Below are 4,928 nucleotides of genomic sequence, written 5' to 3' on the forward strand. Positions count from 1 at the left end.
GCCTTCGGGAACCTAGGGACCATTGTGATTTTTTGGGACTCTACTGATACAAGGGTCCATTGTGACACTGCAGGTCTCCTTGTAATCAAGGGGGCATTGTGAAACTATGGGGCACCATAAAACCAAGGGGACACAGACCAGTTGTGGCTGGTTTGGCCTCCCACAGGCCACCTGACTTGTCCAGCTGATCTTGGAACATTAAGAGTCTCTTCTCATCCGCTTCTGAAACACTGGGGCTCTGTGCTTTCCTTCCTATGGAAAATAACTGTCCTTCTCTTCCAGGCATACATGGGCAGAATTTAGATTTCACCACCAAATTTCCTTATATCCAGGGATTGTTCCCGTAGGAATATTGCCAGAACAAGTCTGTCTGGCAGTGGTTTCATGAGGATTGCCTCCCATCAGTCCCCAAAACATTGGGGAAAGCTCTGTGCTTTCCTTCCTATGGAAAAGAACTGTCCTGCATCTGCAGGAACCCATGGCTGAGATTGGGCCTCCACCTCCAAAATTCTCTAAATCTAATGACTGCTCCCAGACAAAATCTGCCATTTCTGACAAGTCTGGCTGGCCTTGGCATAGTGAGGCTCTCACCTGCCTTCCAAACACTGGGGCTCTGTGCTTTCCTTCCTATGGATACGAACTCTCCTTCTAGTCCAGGTGCCCGTAGCCTGACATGGGATTTCACCTCTAACATTGCCTTACTGTGACAGACTGGAGGAGATTTCATGTCTGGGGGAGGAAGGGGCAGGTTCAGCCTTGCCCTGCCCTGGAATCCCAGCCCTGCCTTGCCCTGGAACACCAGCTCTGCCCTGCCCTGGAACCCCAATCCCCCCTGAGCCTCTATCCCAGCCCAGCAGTGTCTGCCAGTCCCTGGCACAGCACCGGCAATGCTCCACAGCCACCTCTGCAGCCCCCAGCCCAGCTCCTGAGAGACCAAATGAGCCCAAGTCCCACCTGGATGAAGGGCCCAGGGAGACCAAGGGGTATTGAAGGCTGACCACAAGGCAAGCACACATCTTGACCCTACCTCCACTTGGAATTTCCCTCTGAACACTGCTGGAATCCAGGAGTTGGTAGCTGTGTGTGTGCTCCTCTGTATCTTTCTTACTTGAATTTCTCTCTCTGTGTCTACTTCTACTGCATATGTCCTCTTGAAAATTCTAAGTAACTTAAAATTGTAAAGGCTTAGACTTTATGAAGTTAAATGCTTTGAGAAGTGTTTTTTTGTTGATTGAATGTTGTATAAAACATTTTGCCAAATTTTCTCTGATTTTCTAAATTGCCCGTAAAGGCTGTTTTGTTGTTTCGAGCTCCTGAGAATCTCTTGTTGGTGTTTCTCCAGTGCACCTCACTCAGAGGACACCAGCAATATAAATTCCTTTTAAATGTCTCATTGAGAAAGTTGTTTGGGGGATGGCAGTCAGGGCTTGTCTGTCCTGCTTGGCACAGCCCAGGCAGGGCTTTCCCAGCCACATTCCACACTCCATTTCCCAGCTGGAGCCTCTGGTGCCTCTGAGTTGTACTGCCCCAGCCCCAGGGACGCTCTCCTTGTCTGCCCATTCCCCTACGGTCTCTGAGCAGGGATGGCCTCAGTGGGGGCTGCTGACATTCTCAGCACCTTGGAGGCTGGTGCTGAATTTTCCTGCTCCAGAGGCTTGTTCAGCCTTCAGCTCTTCAGTGCAGGAATTCAGTGTCCCAGGGCTCATTACCATTCAGAACACTTTAACAAGTCAGGCCTCTGGGAATAATTTGATTTAAGTATTCAAATATTTTGTGGTAATTTGACAGATTTTAGTAGTGTGTTTTGACTGAATGCATATATTTAAAAAGACAGTGAGTAAACATTTTTTATGTCCTGTTTAGGACATTTTCCTGTTCATAAATTGATATATGCAATCTCCAGTCATCTCTGAATCCAAGTATCTCCTCATGCAGTTTGAATAGATATGAAAATCAATACCCTTCATGGCTGAAAATCAATCAGACTCTATCCCTGCCCCCACCCCACCATTTCCCCCATCCAAGCCCTGGCACTCAGAGCAGCCTTGTGCAAATCTGAGCTGCCTCCAGCCCAGGCTGCACCTGCAGCTTTCAGCTCCTTGGCTCCAACTCTCACCTGCTTTTCTCGGAGAAGGAACTGCCCGAGACACAGAGGGATGTTTATTTATTGTCAGCCAACAAAGCCAAGGGAAAGCACAGCTCCATCAAATGCAAAAGTCATTCTTCTCCCTGGCTTTGCCCTGCCCCTGATCCCCACAGCCTGTCCAGTTTCCTTCAACCCTCCAGTGCCAGGGACTCTCTGGGACAAGGGATCTCTGCTCTGGGGATGGAGGGAAGTGCAAGTGCAGCCACTGGAGTCGGAACCACAAATCAGCAGGTTTGTGTCCTTGGAGGGAACAGCTCTCAGGAACTGCTGAGACTCAGAGGCACAGAAAGGTTTTTCTTCTTGGCCAACATAAAAAATGTGAAAATGATAAAATTTAATAGACATCTAAACTCTTCCCTCAGCTCCTTTGACATCCCAGCAGCATCTGACATGTCCACCACCCACAGGTGATTGGGAGGATTTTTGACAAAGGCATAAGAAGAGGTTATATGAAAGATAAAAATACACCTAAGATGCTGAGTAAGGAGATATTTAAACTTCTGAAAGCTCAAAGCATGAAGCAATTCAAGGGAGACGCGTTGGAATGACCAGTGAACTGCTGCAGGAGAAAATCTGGGAGAAACGGGGAGGACATGGATGCAGCTGCTCTAAATGAAGAGATGTCCATGGACATGGCCGTTTAACCAGGAGAGCTGGAAACACCTGAAGGAAGAAGGGAATGAAATATTAGACTGAATGTTGGTGGCAAAGGTATAAGGGAAGATCAGTATTTCTTCTCCTGCCATCAGTAGATCCAGAAAACTCCTGTCCCTGGTGGGAAAACATTGTCATTTCTTCAAAGTATTTAAGTGACCCAGATAATAAAGATTTGCTTATATATGATGAAACCAACAGGTATTAACACCGGTGCCCTTTTCCAGGCAGATATCAGTTGTGTGCCCATGAACAGGCAGTTCTCCTTGTAGGGCCCCAGTATCCTGAGGTGCCGAGCTGGGATTGGCATCTCTTGGAGAGGAGCTGAGGGAGACCAGAGCAGCTTGCAAGCTGATGAGTCTGCTGGAATTCCATCCCCTCCCATTCTACAGTAGCCCTGCATTTCCCTCCTGCAGCCTTGGTCTCCAGCACAGCCATGGAGGCTCTTTGGGCTCGGGACTGTTCCTGCAGCCCCCAAGGGCAGCTGAGCTCTGCCTTTGGCACAATCAGGCCTGGCCAGCACAGGCCATGCTCAGCAATTGCTTGTGTGTGCCTGGTATTGCTGTCAGCCCCAGCTGCAGCTGTGTGGCCCCTTTGTGGCCCTGTGCTGGCCCAGCCATGGTGGCCCAGCCCCTGTACAGGCCAGGCCCAGGCCAGAAGCATTGCGGCTGGGAACGGCCCCTGTGCCGTGGTGCCCACAGCAGCCTTGGGGCTCTGTGCCCCATGGCCTCCCTGCTGGGCAGCCTCTGCCAGCTCCTGCAAAGCCCATGGCACCTGTGGAGCTTCACAGACAGCCCTGCCCTGGGCTCTGCAGGCCTCTGGGCCAGCAGAGAGGCCAGCCAGGACTGGCCATGGCTGGGAACAGGCCCTGAGCCCCGCAGGAGGATGGAGCTGGGCCACAGCCAAACTCAGCCCAGGCCAAAGCTGGGCTCAGCAGCCAGGGCTGCCAACACACGGGCACAGAGGCTGGTGCTGACAAATGTCCTGGGCCCCCTCCCTGCTCTGTCCATGCCACCAAGGGCACAGAACAACCTCCTCTCTGGGCCACTTGCCTGTTTGCAATGCCTTGTACAGGTGCTGGCCCTGCCCCACAAGGCCTGGCCTGAGTCCTGCCCCTGCACGCTCAGCCAGGCTGAGATGGACACTGATGGTTTTTGGGCCAGGCTGTCTGAGCCCAGCCCAGCTCCCTGCAAGCTCTGCCAGCTTCCCTGAGCTCTGGACAGCACCAAGGGCCTCTCCCCAGCCCAGCCCAGCTGGCTCTGGCCCCACAGCTCTGCTCAGGCCAGGCTGCTCTGGGCACTGCCCCATGGCCTCAGCCCCTGGCAAGGGCACAGCAGCAGCTGCAGCTGCCACAGGACTCAGCCCTAGCCATGGGGGAAGGTGCTTGGCCAAGGCCAAAGGAGGCTCCCTGGCTGCCCTCTACCTGAGGTGCTGAGAGCTCTGCAGCCCCTGCTGCCATCCCATCTGCCCAGGGCATCAGAAGACCCCCGGCCTTGGGGCCCTCAAGAGCTGCTCCTGCTCCAGGCCCAGGGCCCATGCCAAAGCTGGGGCAGCCACAAAACTGTGCCCATTTCTGTCCATTGCTGCTCTCATGGGGATGGATCCTCAGACACTTGGAGGTTGCTGATGAATTTTTTTACTCCAGATGTCTTTTCTTTCTTCAGCTGTTTCGTTCAGGAATTCAATGGAAAAGGCTCATAAACAATAGTTCAAAACAATCAAACAAGAAAAGCCAATGGGAATAATTGAAGCTTCAAATTCTTCTGTGGTTAATTAGACAAATTTCAAAAGTGTATTCAAAGTGAATCTGCTATATAAAAAAAAAAAAAAAAAGAAGAGGAAATTGTTTTGACAATTATTCTTTCCTGTTCATAGACGGCTATCAGCAATGTCCAGCTGATGGTGACCCCCAGTACTTTCTAATGCAGTCTGAACAAATATGAAGATCAAGACCTTTTATGGCTGACAATCAATAACACTTTGTCCCTACTCCCTCCCCACCATTTCCCTCATCCAACCCCTGGCACTCCTATGGATCAGGAATGGTGTGGCCAGCAGGAGCAGGGCAGTGATTCTTCCCCTGTGCTCAGCACTGGTTGGGCAGCACCTCAAGTGCTGTGCCCAGTTC

This window comes from Melozone crissalis, unplaced genomic scaffold (assembly GCF_028551555.1).
Source record: "Melozone crissalis strain CALT ecotype California unplaced genomic scaffold, PUWL_Pcris_2 ptg000073l_1, whole genome shotgun sequence".
Taxonomy (NCBI): Eukaryota; Metazoa; Chordata; class Aves; order Passeriformes; family Passerellidae; genus Melozone; species Melozone crissalis.